Source organism: Glycine soja, chromosome 9 (assembly GCF_004193775.1).
Source record: "Glycine soja cultivar W05 chromosome 9, ASM419377v2, whole genome shotgun sequence".
Lineage (NCBI taxonomy): Eukaryota > Viridiplantae > Streptophyta > Magnoliopsida > Fabales > Fabaceae > Glycine > Glycine soja.
Window position 1 is genome coordinate 25903085 of NC_041010.1, and position 16198 is coordinate 25919282.

The 16198-nt window shown below is 37.2% G+C and overlaps 1 non-coding gene across 1 annotated transcript; it reads left to right on the forward strand.

Annotated features, from left to right (window-relative positions):
- The first annotated feature begins 442 nt into the window (after window positions 1-442).
- LOC114369018 lies at window positions 443-549 on the forward strand. Its single transcript, XR_003657480.1, has one exon. It is a non-coding gene; the product is annotated as a small nucleolar RNA R71 (small nucleolar RNA).
- Window positions 550-16198: the final 15649 nt, after the last annotated feature.

Genomic DNA, 16198 nt, shown 5'->3' on the forward strand with positions numbered 1-16198 from the left:
CTGTTGAGATTGAGGAGGTCTATTGTAGATGTTTGCAGCATAAGCTTCAGGTTGTTCAATTGCTTCAGATTGCTACACAGAAGGGCAAAGGTCTATGTGGTGATCAACAGAGGAGCATAAACCACAAAGTCTTGTGACAGGTACAGACTTCTGATTCAAGGCCAGCTGGGTTACCAGGTTAACCAAGGCATCTAGTTTACCCTCAAGCTTCTTAGTTTCAGTTGATGAAGATGAATTCGTGGCTACTTCATGCACTCCTCTAATGACAATAGCATCATTTCTGGCACTAAACTGTTGGGAGTTGGAAGCCATCTTCTCAAATAAATTTCTGGCTTCAACAGGGATCATGTCTCCAAGGGCTCCACCACTGGCAGCATCAATCATATTTCTCTCCATGTTACTGAGTCCTTCATAAAAATATTGGAGAAGAAGCTGCTCAGAAATCTGGTGGTGAGGGCAACTAGCACATAGTTTTTTAAATCTCTCCCAGTATTCATATAGGCTCTCTTCACTAAGTTGCCTAATGCCTGAAATATCCTTTCTGATGGTCGTGGTCTTGGAAGCAGGGAAATTTTTTTTCTAAGAATACTCTTTTGAGGTCATCCCAGCTCGTGATGGACCTTGGAGCAAGGTAATATAGCCAGTCCTTTGCCACTCCCTCTAAAGAATGAGGAAAAGCCTTCAGAAATATGTGATCCTCCTGAACATCTGAGGGTTTCATGGTGGAGTAGACAATATTGAATTCTTTCATATGTTTGTGCAGGTCTTCACCTGCAAGGCCATGAAACTTTGGAAGCAAATGGATCAGTCCAGTTTTAAGAACATATGGGACATCCTCATCAGGGTATTGGATGCACAAGCTTTCGTAGGTGAAATCAGGTGCAGCCATTTCCCTTAGAGTCCTCTCACGGGGTGGAGGTTGGGCCATGTTCTCAGAATGTTTTTCAAAATTATACTGCTCAAAATCAGGATGTTCAAAATCACCAATAACAGAATGCACAGACTCACCAGTAACAGAATGCTAACTAATCTATGAAATGTCCTATCTATGAAATGATCAAAGGGTCAAAAGGTATAAAATGATGTCTAACTAATCTATGAAATGTCCTATCTATCTCAGGATCAAAGGGTTGTAAGTTAGATGGGTTGCCTCTAGTCATGCACTACATTCAGCATGCACAACTAGTTGTCTTCTTATGTAAGTAACAGTGTAGGTTTGAACTACAACTACCATCAAATGATATCGAAATAACTTGAAATTTTGTGAGCAACACCCTAAAATCATGAAAAGATAGCACAAAAGTTATTCTGATACCTGGTTCTTTTAAAATTTTGCTAGCTATAGACCTCAGTCGGCCTTTGGCCCACTACCATGGTATGGGAAATTTTTTTCTACCCCAAATACATATATAATAATAGTCATTCTGATACATGGAGCCAAAGTTATGGCCGTTTGAAGTTTTGATAAACACAAGTTCTCAAATTTTTTTGAATCTCTCAAATCTGGCCACAACAAGTGTTCCTGGTATTTTTCACACAAAATATGAGTCAAAAGAACCTACCACACCAAAATTCAGCAAAAATAACAACCCTAACTATCAAAACAAAAATCGCCAATTAAATTGTCAGTAGCAGTCACTAATTCAGTCACTAATGGATTTGCACTACTACCCTGTTTTCCAGGTCAGCAAAAGTGGTCGCTAAATCCGTTGCAAAGCACTATTCACAACAAAACACAAAAACTGAAACAGGGGAAGTGCTGAACAGAAAAACTAAAACAAAACACCACACTAAACAAAATAACAAGACACTAACACAACATGAAAGCATAAAACAACTAAACATAAAACAAGAATCACTAGCTATTATGAACCTTTGGACACTGCTCCCCGGCAACGGCGTCAAATTTGATCGAGGTCGTATCCGAATGAAATAAACATTAAAAATGCAGTATCTAGGAAGTGATCCTAGGTCGTCTCCCAACGAGCAATGGCCAACCAAACGTTCATAACATATAGTAATAAAATAGTAACAAATTGGGGGGGGGGGGGGGTTGTTTGTTTTTGTAAATTAAACAGCGAATAAATTTGAATTAGAAAATATCAGAATTAAAACACGTTGCTTCCCCTTGATTCACAAGCAAGTCTCTTATCCTAGGTTACGAGAATTTATCCTTTATCAGTTCAACCACTTAATCCAACCCTAAATTAAATTACTAAGCAAAATTTAACATAAGGCATTCATTATGTGATTAAGCAACACATACACCAATTAATCATGAACGATCATTAAGCATGAACGTAAATTAAGCGCAGAGACAATTAATCAAGCACTAAGCATGCATGGATTAATAGAAACAAATACAGAATAATTAGTGAAGAGGAGAAGCTGATCAGAATTTAATAGTAATAATAGAACCTCAAAGAGAGTTGTGCTTGATCCTCAAGAGAAAACAACGCTGGAGACTTAGCCTTCCATTAATCAATAGAAAACAAAATTGTAGTAGAAACGAAGAAAACTATAATTATTCTCCAAAATGAAAAAGAAACTAAAACGAATTGAGAGTAGCACTCTAAAACTAAAACGAAAAAGAGAGAGAGGAGAGGAGAGAGAGAAGAAGAGAGCCTAAACTAGAACCTTGGTGCTGTTATATAGTTTTCAGCCCCAAAGCTTTACAAATTTGTTTTAAATCCAAGCCCATAAATAAAATAAAATCTAGATAAGATCTAGATGAAATAATATCTAGATGAGATCAAATCTAAATAATATCTAGATAAGATAAAATTTGGTAGAATAAAATAGTCTGCTCTCTTCAAGTCCAAGCCCAATTCTGGATTCAAGCCCAAGCCCAATTTTGGATTCAAGCCCAATTGCTTATAATTCTCCAGAAATTAAATTAAAAACACAAAATTAATCCAGTAGGCCCAAATGATAAAACTGCATAATTAATTTGATAATTAAGGCTAATCAGTAATTAAAATTGTGACAAAAAGGGTTAAGAATATGAGAAAATGATGACACAAAAAAGAGGATGCAGAAATCCCATTGATTTTAGGCCATCCCTTCATGTTAACAGCCAGTTGTGTGGTGGATATGGGAAAAGATAATCCAGAATTTAGTGTGGATGATCAGAAGGTTACATTTGATTTGTTTGATGCAGCAAAGCACTCAATTGACCGGAATGTCTACTCCAAGGTGAAAGAGAATGAGAATGAGATAGCTCAGATGGCTAGATCTAAGATTGCACAAGACCCTTAGAGGTAAAATGTGTCAAGCTAATGACGTTAAAGAAACGCTTACTGGGAGGCAACCCAGTTTTTTCTTTGTTTTCTTAATCGTTACTTTCTGTGCATCATTGCATATAGCTAGGTTTCAACTTATTTGTGATTGTTAGAGTCATAATCGGAATCACACTCAATACATTAGAATTGGCAAGATCAATCGTCTTAATTACTGCAAGTAACTTAGCACAGAAAGCAGTTTTGACCCCCAAAGGTGCCTCCACTGCAGCAACACCAGGACATCCTCTTGTTGACCCATCCAAAATGAGAGGGACGCCATTTTACTTCTCTAATACATGGAGCTCTACTAACATGGCCAGAAACTCGAAACATATTAAAAATAGAGAACTCTTCCATTGACGAGTTCATGGTACCGCGAAAGAAGTTACCTAACAACGAGATTGAGGCAATGATGTTACTACGAATTTGATGAATAGGCCAGCTGCCTCGTTGAAAACAAAAATAGTTTTTGTTGCACCACATAGCAAAAGCAAGCAATGATCTGATAGAAGACATGATACATCTGGCAGAAACAAGTTACAAATAGCAAAGCCCAAAAGGCAAAGTAATACTCCCTTGCACTTGAAGGACTACGTACTTGATAGTTAAGCCATGCATGTACACAAAATAGGCAAGCAACTTCGAGAAGAATACAACTGTTAGAAGCTAATAATGTTAGAGTAACTAACTAGCAGTTAGGCTTTCTGTTGTAGCCGTTGAGTTTTGTTCCTTTTGTAACAAACTATGAATGTTTGAAAGTGCTTTGCAAAAATAAGAAGAAATAATACTCCTTTCCTCTATCTTTCTCTTATCTCTCTTCCCTCTGAGGAGGTTGCTGGACCTCGAAGACCAGCTACTAACATTGGTGTTTTCATCATCGTTGCCATGGCTGATGGTACTCGTTCAAAAACAAGTACTGACCGATGGGAGGACGCTTTTGCTAAGCTTTCATCATCAATGTCATCCAGGTTCGACGAGCTTCTCCAGAGGATGACTCAGTTGGAGACATCGCAAACCAATCCTCAGGATCTTTCACCTTCGTTCGTTCCTGCACCAACAACCAACATGAGTACGGTTCACCGCCTAAAGCTCGAGGTCCCTCAGTTTGATGGCTCTGACCCAACTGGGTGGATATTCAAGATCTCGCAATTCTTTGGATATCACGCAACGCCTGATCATGAACGCCTCACAATCGTGTCATTCTACATGGAAGGGACGACGTTAGCCTAGTTCCAGTGGATGTATCGCAATGGGCAGTTGTCGTCGTGGCCCGCGTTCCTACACGCGCTCCACACACGATTCTCATCTTCAACTTATGAAGATCCCACTGGTATGTTGTGTAAGTTGACTCAACAATCATTAGTGATAGTGTATCTTTCAGAGTTTGAAGCCTTGGCCAACCGCGTCGTAGGACTTCCGGTGCCGTTTGTGCTCAGTTGCTTCATTCCGGGGCTAAGTCCCGCTGTTCGACAAGAAGTGCAGGTGATGCAACCATAATCCTTGACTCACGCAATCTCCTTTGCAAGGCTTCATGAAGAGAAGCTATGGGATGGTCGTCGTCCGGCCACACATTCCACGAAGTTCCCTCCCACACAAACCGTTCCCTCGCCGTCCGCCAATTCCCTTGAACCTTCCTTGCACCAGGGCCCAACCAAACCTCAGACTACCACTGTTCCTTTTTAAACGCTTGTCACCGGCAGAGTTGGCCCTTTGTCAGGAGAAGGGATTATGCTTTAACTGCGATGAGAAGTTTTCTCGTGGGCACAAGTGCACTCCTTCATTATTTTTGTTTGTTACAGAAGAAGAGGAAGGAAGCCATGAACCTGACCTGTTAACTATAGTTTCTAGTCTCGATGAACTGCCGCCGGCCCAGATCAGCCTCCACGCTCTTTCACATGGGGCTCTCGAAACCTTGCGCGCTATTGGATTGATTGGAGATCATAGGGTTCACATCCTTATTGATGGAGGAAGTACCCATAACTTCCTACAACAGGCGTTAATTTCCACCTTGGGATTGTCTCCTCAAAATATGTCCCATCTTAAGGTCACAGTGGGTATTGGGGAGGAACTCCAATGCCATCAGATTTGTCCAGAAGTTCCGGTGAACATTCAAGACCATGCTTTCACGGTTGACTTCCACGTGTTACCAATTTGCGGTGCGGACGTTGTCGTTTGGGCCTGTACTCACTGACTATACCACACTCATAATGAAGTTCATTTACGCAGGGAAGCTGATTGAGCTTTGATCGAGGCCGTACCCGAATCAAATAAACATGAAAATTCAGTAACTAGGAAGTGATCCTAGGTCGTTTCCCAACGAGCAATGATAAACCAAATGTTCATAATACACTTGCAGTAACAGTAACGATTGGGGGGGTTGTTTGTTTTGTGATTTAAAGGACAGAACAAGTAAACTGGAATACGAAACTACTAATATTATAAATGGGTTGTTTCCTCTGATTCAGAAGCCATTCTCTTATCCTGGGTTATGGAGAATTCGTCCCTAACAGTTAACCACTTAATCCAACCCTATTTCAATTCACTAAGCGAAAATCAACTTAGGGTTGTCAATACGTGATTAGGCAACACATACACCAGTTAGCCCTTCATCCATTAAGCATGAACGCAAGTTAGACTTAGAGGCAATTAATTGAACACGAAGCGTGAATTGATTAATGTTCACGAATTTGGGTTAACTGGTGAAGGGGAAACTGCCAAGAAGCCACATTATAAACGAAACCTCAAAGAGAGTTGGGCTTCGTCCTCAAAAGGAAACAACACCAAAAAATCTAGCCTTCCATAGATTCAAACAGAAAACGCAAATGAAACTAAAAGCATAAACATAAATGAAGCAGAAACGTAAATGAAGCAGAAACGTAAATGAAAGTAGAAGAAGAAACAAGAACGAAATTGTTATTAGAAGCAGAAAATGGAAAATTGCATTAAGAACGAAACAGTAGCATTCAAGCAGAAAAACGTAAAAAACCTAAACAAAGCTTTGAATAATGAATAACATAACAGAATAGCCTTGCACAAATCCCAAGGCTGCTATTTAAAAAGTCACTCAAAGTCACTAGGCCCTATTACAATACTCTGGCCTAAAATGAAATAAACACTGAACCACATAAAATAAAATTGCAAAATTTCCTAATTAGAAATTAACTAAGGTAAGCGCTGCTTTATTTGCCCTCTTCAAGTCCACAACCAAAATCCAGATTAAGCCCAATGTTTCATTAATTCCTGAAATTAGATTAAAAACATCAAATTAGCTAAATGAGCCCAAATAATAAAACTGCCTAATTGATTGACAATTAAGACCAATCAATAATTAAAATGGTGCAAAAAGGGTTTAGAAAATAGAAGAAAATGATGGCACATCAAGCTTGCCAGAGAACGCGATAAGAATATTGAGAAAATCTCCCCTTCGCAGTTGCGATGCCTTGTGCATACAGGTAACACCAGTAGTTATTTTCACATTTAGTTAGAACCTCACACCACTACCTCTCTACCCTTAACTTAACAGATACCAGAAATCAACAATCTCCTCTCTAAATATGCCCTACTCTTCCAACCATTAAACACTTTTACAAAGGAACGTAATTTGGAAATTCCGACCACGCCAATGTGACCGGGGTTCAGTGTAGGTTACGAAAATAACATGCATTTCATGAAAGGATAATGTTTACAAAGTCTTTTTCTCTAAGGTTTTTCAAAGGAAGCATAAGACATGCAATGGCGGTTGCAAAGTTAGAAAAGATGCAAAGACAAGATGAAACTAACAAGAAACAAGCATAGAACCATGGTTACCTCGAAAGAAAACGAAAGATCAGATTAGGGTTTTCGTTCTCTACCGAAACCGCAAGCCAAGTTGGAAATTCTGCTTCGGTTGAAGGGTTCCTCTCGGTGTGGGTTTTCAATGGAGAACAATGATGGTTTGTGGTGGCTAATGGTGGATGTGGGTGATGGAGAAAGTACTTGGAACTTTAGAAATGGATTTGGAAGAAAGAAAGAAGAAGAAATGGCATTTTTCCTAAGCTACAAGAAAGCAAAGGCTGAAATGCTTAAATAAGAGATGCTCTCGGGAACGGAAGCTTCTAGCACACTCCAGACATCTTCGCACAGATCCCAACGGTCAGATCATGGAAAAGTGTCTTGTGAAGTTGCAAACCAAATGTCGAGAAGATCCAACGGTTAAAGAAGGCTGGGCAGCATTTTTACCGAGGCAGCTCCATGTAGTTTTCTCTAGAAGCTTCATTAAGAGGCTTCCTCTAGAAGCTTCATTAAGAGGCTTCTAGCACACTCCAGACATCATCTCAAAGATCCCAACGGTCAGATCATGGACAAGTGTCTTGTGAAGTTGAAGAACAAATTTCGAGAAGATCCAACGGTTAATGAAGGCTGGGCAGCGTTTTTACCGAGGCAGCTTCATGTAGCTTTCTCTAGAAGCTTCATTAAGAGGCTTCCTCTAGAAGCTTCCTCGTGGCTTCTTCGAGAAGCTTTCTCAAGAGGCTTCTTTGAGAAGCTACATCCTTATCTATCCACCCCTCTATTAACTAAATTAACTTCCTTAAAAATTATTACGGATGAAAATAATGCAACAAATAATCAAACATCAAACATAATTACTAATAATATATATATATATCAAGGTGTTACACATATGGTTACCCTCCAACTGCTCCTTCATCAATGCCTTGCTTATTGAGTTTCACCAGACTCCCACGGGTGGTCAAATGGGATTTAGGAAAACCTTGAATCGTTTATCAGAAAAATTCACGTAGAAAAACATGACTACGGACACTCGCAAATTTGTTGCTAGTTGTGTAGATTGCCAACTTATGAAGTATGAAACTGCAAAACCAAGGGGTTTACTTTGCCCACTGCCCGTGCCATCTCAGCCCTGGGAAGACCTGTCAATGGACTTCATAGTGGGGTTGTCGGCATACCACGGTCACACCTGCATTTTCGTGGTGGTAGACTGTTTTTCTAAAGGTCTTCATCTCGGCATGCTGCCCTTGCATCACACAACGCAAAGTGTTGCCCAGCTTTTCATGGAGATAGTAGGTAAACTCCATGGTATGCCTAGGAGTATCATTTATGATCGAGACCCACTTTTTGTTAGTAGGTTTTGGCAAACACTCTTTTCCTTGAGTGGCACTAAACTCAGGATGAGCTTTGCCTATCATCCACAAACGGATGGACAAACAGAGGTTGCAAACCGAGTGGTGGAGCAGTATTTGTGCACCTTTGTTCATCGCAAACCCACGACTTGGGGATGATTTCTGTTGTGGGCGGAGTGGTCGTACAACACTTCCATTCACTCAGCAACAGGATTGACTCCGTTCGAGGTAACCTTTGGTCGTAAACCGCCAAATTATCCTCACTATATGGAAGGCATTGCAAAAGTAGAAGCAGTAGATGAATTGCTGAGTCAAAGAGAAGTCGTATTCATGTTATTACGTCAAAAGTTGCTTAAAGCTCAAGAACATATGAAAGCTATTGTGGATGGTCATCACCGAGATCACGAGTTTCATATCGGAGATTAGGTCTTGGTTAAACCCTGGCCATATCAACAAACAACGGTTTCGGGTGCAGCACATTCCAAGCTTGCCAAGCGTTTTTATGGGCCATTCCAGATCATAGAAAGAATGGGACCAGTTGCCTATAAGCTGGCATTACCAGAGAATTCTCGCATCCATCTCGTATTCCATTGCTCTATCTTAAAACCTTTCATCGGATCTCCGACATCAGAACAGGCTATGCACCTTCCGCCCTTGGCCATGGACAACCAACCAATCCCAGCTCCCTTAGCTATCTTGGCTCACAAGACCGTACCCTCGAACACAAGCCCAAAACACCTAGTGTTAGTTCAATGGCAGGGTCTTCATCCTGATGAAGCATCGTGGGAAGAATGGTCAACCATTAAGTCCCTTCATCACCTTGAGGACAAGGTGTTATTCGAAGTCGGTGGGAATGATACATCTGGCAGAAACAAGTTACAAATAGCAAAGCCCATAAGGCAAAGTAATACTCCCTTGCACCTGAAGGACTACGTACTTGATAGTTAAGCCATGCACGTACACAAAATAGGCAAGCAGCTTCGAGAAGAATACAACCGTTAGAAGCTAATATTGTTAGAGTAACTAACTGGCAGTTAGGCTTTCTGTTGTAGCCATTGAGTTTTGTTCCTTTTGTAACAAACTATAAATGTTTGAAAGCGCTTTGCAAAAATAAGAAGAAATAATACTCCTTTCCTCTATCTCTCTCTTATCTCTCTTCCCTCTGAGGAGGTTGCTAGACCTTGAAGACCAGCTACTAACAAGACAAGTCCCAAGTCTTTTATAATGAGCCCCACACCCCCCAACCATTGCCACAATTGAGTTGCAAAATGACAGGTAAGAAATAGATGGTTCATTGTTTCTGCATCAATACAACAATGATCACATCTTGAAACTATGATTATCCCGCATTTGATAAGGTTCTCATCAGTTGCACATACACATATATAATTAAGGGAAGCCCCCAATGATAACAGCACAACAACAATAATAATATTTTGCTACATGTTTCAAGAGGAAATTCTATCCAGCATAACATGTTGCATATCAATTAATTAAAGAAATTTTACCCATTCGAAATATATTTGATACTATGTGAATGTTTAAAACATAGATAGAACACTGCATAAAAAAATTGTACATAAAAGAATTATACCATGTAGATTGAAAAAAAAAATTTACTCACCTCTTGAAAGCATGATCATTTGTATTCTTTGCTTATTATTTTTCTTCTCTGTTTAGTGGCTCAACAAGGTTATTCTCTTTTTTGCATTCTTCTTCTCAATTTTACACTACTAATTTTTTATTTTTTAAGAAAGACTGTTTATAAAATTCTAAAAAAGAGAATTGTTCATCCTTATATAAAAATAAAAATGTATGATTAAGATTGTGTCACATCAGGTATATTATTAATAGATTTGGCTGACCAAATCTTTTTTTTATATTTTTTAACCTATTGTTTAGATTTAACTAGCTATTAACAATAACTAATATTTTATTTTCTTTCAAGATAAAACAATATAAGATTTAAATCTTTTTGAAGGATCACAAATTTAAATATAACAAGTATTTGGTCCAAAAATAATAATAATTTTTTAATCTTTTAATTTAAATAAATTATTATTCTAATAAAAAAATTTATACTAAAATTAACATGAATAATAATTATATTATAATTTTAGGATGTTATAGATTCAAAGGAATGGTCACAGTATTGAGCTTTTGCATCAAATTCGGATACTGTTCTTGCTAGTTAGCGGGTATTCTCCAAGCTTGGCTATGCACAAAATTCGCTACTTTTGGATAGGTGCTGCCCACCTCCAACTAGCCAAGATGAGTTGTCCTTGACCGCTTCTATATAAGGCATAGACCTCCCCAAAAATAGAATGCGAGACATAGAATGAAACACTATGGTTGGCCCAAAAGAAACTATCTCTAACAAGTGGAGCTCAAGGGGTTTCCATAGCTTCCACTTCCGAGCTTAAGCATTGTTGCCGATTTAGGAGCCGGTGGGAGTGCACAGAAAACTAAACTGTAAGTTTAGTTACAATGTAGTTAATTGCATAGACATGGAAAGTTTTCTCCGCATCCCTAGAATATGTACTCTCTTTCCTTTGAAGCAAGACATTTGATATGTCTCCATCCAGGTCGACTTCAGCATTAGCTTCCCGGTCTTCACGATGGCATCAGCCACTGCGGGATGGTCGATTTGAACCTCGACGACTTTGGTTTCTTCCTTGATACCGATGTTGATGGCCTTGTGGAAAGCCTGGGTGAGGGCTTTGGTTTTCCACATCTCGAGGGAGAAGATTTCGCTAGCGGTGATCATGGTGAAAGGGGTTTCGAGCTCGAGGGACTTGGCCATGCCCATGGCAATGGCGGTCTTGCCGGTGTTGGGCTTGCCGACCAGGAAGACTGTGTGGCTGGCAATTTTTCTGTCTTTGATCATCTGGAGGATCACGCTGGCAGCCATGCAGGTGGCAATTTGCCCAACCATGTCGTCAGAGATGGCGTGCGACTCCAAGGAGGAGTCCAGGTCAAGAATGTGAGAGTCCATGCCCACGTGCTCTATGCTGGTCAGATCGCGGCTCTCAGAGAGTTTCAGCTCTACCATTGCAGAAACGACAAAGATAGTGGAAGGGAGAAAGAGGGTTTTAAAGTTTGTTTAGGGTTTTGAGGTTGAGTGAGAGAGAGTAAGAATATGTATTCTCACCAGAGAGCATGATAATTAAAATATTAAAAACAACATAAAATATGGTAAGACGGTTTTTACTTTTTACAAAATTGTTTTAAAATAATAACTTTTTAAGATGGTTTTCGTTGTATATTTCATATTATTTACAAAATTATAACCGTCTAACATTTAAAAAAACTTATTTTTTAGTAGCGCACCCCTATTTTTGACAAGTATCCCTGACCATATGAAGTTGCGGATACAAGTGTCAACTATTTTCATGAGTAGATTGACTGGCCAAGCATAGACTTTGAAACTATAAAGTAAAGCTCCCTAGAGGAAGGATTAAACTTGCTCAGTTCACCCCATGCAAGATAGCAAGGACCCTTTTCATAACAAAAAAAAAAACACTTACAAAATTTCAAGAATTTAAAAGTAATATTTTTTTTTTGTAAGGACTAAAATTACACAGTCATATTTACATAGAATTAAAACATATTTAGGAATACTTAAAATACAATACTATCAATTTCAAATATAATGTAGTTAAATTGTATTAAAATTTAAAATTAAGTTATATTTCAAATATTTACAACTAACTTTTATATAATACAATAGACATTTGGTTCTTGTAAAAAAGATAATATATTCTTTCATTCTATTTTTTTAAGATATGCAATTTCATTGTTATTTAATACCTTTTAAGACATTGTTGAAAGAATGTTTCGAGTGAGTGGGTATGTGTAGTTCTCTCTTAAATTATAAATTTTGCCAAAAAAAAAAATCATCTCCAGTGTAGCATGTGTGTCAAAATTTCATCTTTGTGTAATTGTTGATTGGAATCTATTGTGAATTTTGTCATGCTCAATGGACATACAAGAACAATAGAAATTTAAAATGGTTTTGTAGTAATTTCACTGCGAATAACACATGTTTACTAGTATAGTGAACAATTTTATCACAATAAAATCCGTTTACTGTGAACTGGATAGTACTTTTACCAATTTATTAAACATTTCTAAAACTCAACATAAAATGCTGTAAACATATATAAGATAAGTACTATATGATAACAGGTCTTCGGTAAGCTCAACAATGCCTCATCGGGCTTTACGGAAATTTCCAAAATTATCAGTGTCAATATCTTCTTCAAGCTTTCTGACGAAGTCTTCATATTCTTTTTTAGGTAGGTTTTGAAGTGTTGAAGAAGCATATGGAAAAGAGTTTCCCACCATAGCACCATCAATTTGGTTGGCCAATTCATTTGAATTGCTTAGGACACTGTACTTTGTGTATATCTGATTCTTAAGTTCCAGCATAGTTCAGGTCTTATTTTAGACTTAAATTTAAGGGAGAAAATGTAGTTATACCTACAACAAATTCAATTGATGATTGATTTATCGAATCATGCATATGCTCTTGTTCTATTGTCATGGTCAACAAAAGAGAAAGAGAAAATGTTAGGCATATATTCTTTTGACTCAAATCCCACTTCCTATTTAATTACATTCATCTCATAATTTATCACCTGTTAATAAATTATAGTCAAATAAAAATATGCGTTGCAATTACTATCTTAAAAAATACCAATTTGTAATATAAGATTATTAAAACCAAAGAGATTTTTTTATTGTATTTTGTTCAACACCTATGCACTTGACAACCTACCTTGGTATGAACTCCCTAACCAGGAAGGAAACATACTCTTGCCATTGATGTTTGATAATGTACTCGCTTGACGTGAATCATCGTTGGTGCATGACCTTATTTCGCTTTAACTGAAGTTTGTATTTCTGTGTATTAGCAATTGATTATTTACAAAATGGAAAACAAAGAACATGTGAATTTTTCATAGTAGACATTGTGATTCAACAAGAATTGTGAAAGCAAGTAAGAAAAGGAAAACAAGAAAAACAAAAATGTGTGTCCCAGTTTTATATATACCGTGACACTTTGTTTAAATTATTAACTATTTAGTAATATTACACATTTATCTTTAAAACGATGTAAGTTGCAATTAAATGTAGCAGCTGTATGATACCAGCAAAGTATATTATATATATATATATATGAAAATCATGCATATAGTAAAGATTAAAAGAACTATGGTATGTCTAATTAAATTGAAGTCACAAAAAAACCCGTATACTTGTTATCTTACTTAATGTCGGGTCAGTCACGTTCATTAATTTTTGTATTGCTTTTGAACGAGCAACTGAATACAAAAACAAAGAGTTCATATTAAATATGTGATTAGTGATTATTATCAATGATATTTGGAGCATAATCCATGATTGATAGACTATAATATTAATGAGAATTCAATATAGAATGGGAGAAAACATACCATTACTCTCAAGGCTGCCTAGATATTCTAGGGCTTCTGTAATCTTTAAATGTAGCTCAGGAGTCCAAAGGATATGCCTTTTCTTGGCGAATCCAATTTTGTGTTCTCTTCTTTTCTCGCTCTGCTTGGGTATATCGTTATCACTGTCAAAGTTCATTAGGGCTGGCCTAAGTTTTGCTCTCTTCTCTCCTTGCTTACTTTCATTGCCATCATTATCAATCTTCCATTCTTCCTTTTCTCCACTATCCTGACATTGTGTGGTTGTAATTAACTATTAAATGCAACTATATACTATTTTGGAATCTGTTTAATAGATTTTCCTCAACGTACCATCCTTCTCTCTTTTTATTTTGAATACATTGTCATGTTTGGAATGTTAATGCCATGCATGGTATTTACTATTCTATTACTAGATAAATTATTGAGTAAACCTGGGCGAATCAACGTCACCCATACAAACTTCGACGCCATCACCACCTCCATAACCCGACCCATACGACCTTCACTCAAACCACCACGTGACCTTTAGATCTGTCTTTCCATGGTGGCTCCCTCGCTGACTCGGACACCACGACCATGTCCTTGAACACCCCAATGTTGAACTCCGACAGTGTGTTGCCATTGGTGCTAGGCAAACCAATGGACGGAGGCACAGGTTTGAGTTTGGATTGGGTTGCAGTTCGATGCCTCACTTTGTCCCAAGTCTTTGCGTGGGCATCATGCGGTACTATTTTTTATGGAGTGGTTTGAGAGAATCGTCGATGATGAGGGTTTGTTCCTCGGAAGTGGAGTTGCTTTTCTTATTGTTACTACCCATGGGGTGTTGTGGTGGAAGACTACGTCGAAAGCAAAGTTTTTTTTTGTGATTTTGTTTTCCTTTTCTGGTTTTTTTAGATATGTTTATTTTTAGTATTGATTTCTTATGAGAGCTTTTGTTTTCCTTTCTGATTTTTGGTATTTATTTCTGTTGATTCTTGTCTAAGATTGTTTTAATTTTTATTTTGAGATTTTTCTCCCTTTGATTGAGATCTCTTGAATTTTAGCACATGATGTTTCTAGTGTTTGATTTTTGAATTCATGCAATTCATAAACACAACCTTTTGTTTCTTCTCAGGGCCTTTGCAAGTTCCACATCGGTTGAGCTTTGTGTCAGGTGGCATAGTGTTATCCTTAATTATTCTTGTGGTCAGTATTTCTCTTCTTTCTTTCTTCTTTTCCAATGAGCTTTGATTTGTATAATTATATAAGAATTTGTGATTCAATATATTTTTTCTATTGTTAGCTTTTTAATTTCACTTGTGACTTCATTGATTTCTAATATTATCATGTTTTAGATTTGTTTTGAAGAAACTGTGTTTAGATTCAATTTGAAGAATAGCCAGTTCAAGCTTTCTTAAACGATTTACGATGCAGATTGCCGAATAATCAAACTCATATTTGTCCTAATTTAGTTTTTACTATGCAGATTTCTTCTAAATTTATTAATTTTATAATAATTATCTTAAAAGTTATGTAAATCATGCTTTCTTATTAATTATTTTAAAAAAAATTGTTCTGATTCCACCAAGGTATGATCTATATTGATACTATTGATCTTCTATTATATGTGCATTGATTGTTTCCTTTGCTCTTGCTGTTAATGGATAGCATTTGGCTCAAAGTTAATTGGTTTTATTTATGTCTCTAGCTACAAATAAGCTGGCATACTTTGCTTTTCTCCAAAAAACATTGGCTAATTTTTTTCTCTGATTTTCCATGAAGAGGGCTTTAGAGGAAAAGAAATTAGCTCGTGAGAAGGCAAGGAATGCTAAAAGATTAGCAATGTAAGCTTTTCATGAAAAGATTACCCTTGTTGAAGTTTTTTCCAAGGTCTTTTGTTGAAGAGTGGGACTTTTCCAAGGTAAACAACTGAAACTCATGGATAAATTCATAATGTTTTGTCCTTGAATGTAGATCATTTTCTTTTATCTTGTGTTAGGTGAACAATAAACACTACTACAAAAAACAGTTTTAACATCGGCTTATTAATATCGATTTTGTACAAAACCGATGTTAAGTTAAACGCGGTGACATATTTGTAAATAAAGTATCCTTCTTAACATCGGTTTTCCAAAAAACCGATGTTAATGCATACACGTTAACATCGATTTTTCAAAAACCGATGTTAACATATAATATGTTAACATCGGTTTTCCAAAAAACCGATGTTAATGCATACACGTTAACATTGGTTTTTTAAAAACCGATGTTAACTAATGATGTTAACATCGGTTTTTCAAAAACCGATGTTAACATCATTAGTTAACATCAGTTTTTGAAAAACCGATGTTAACGTATG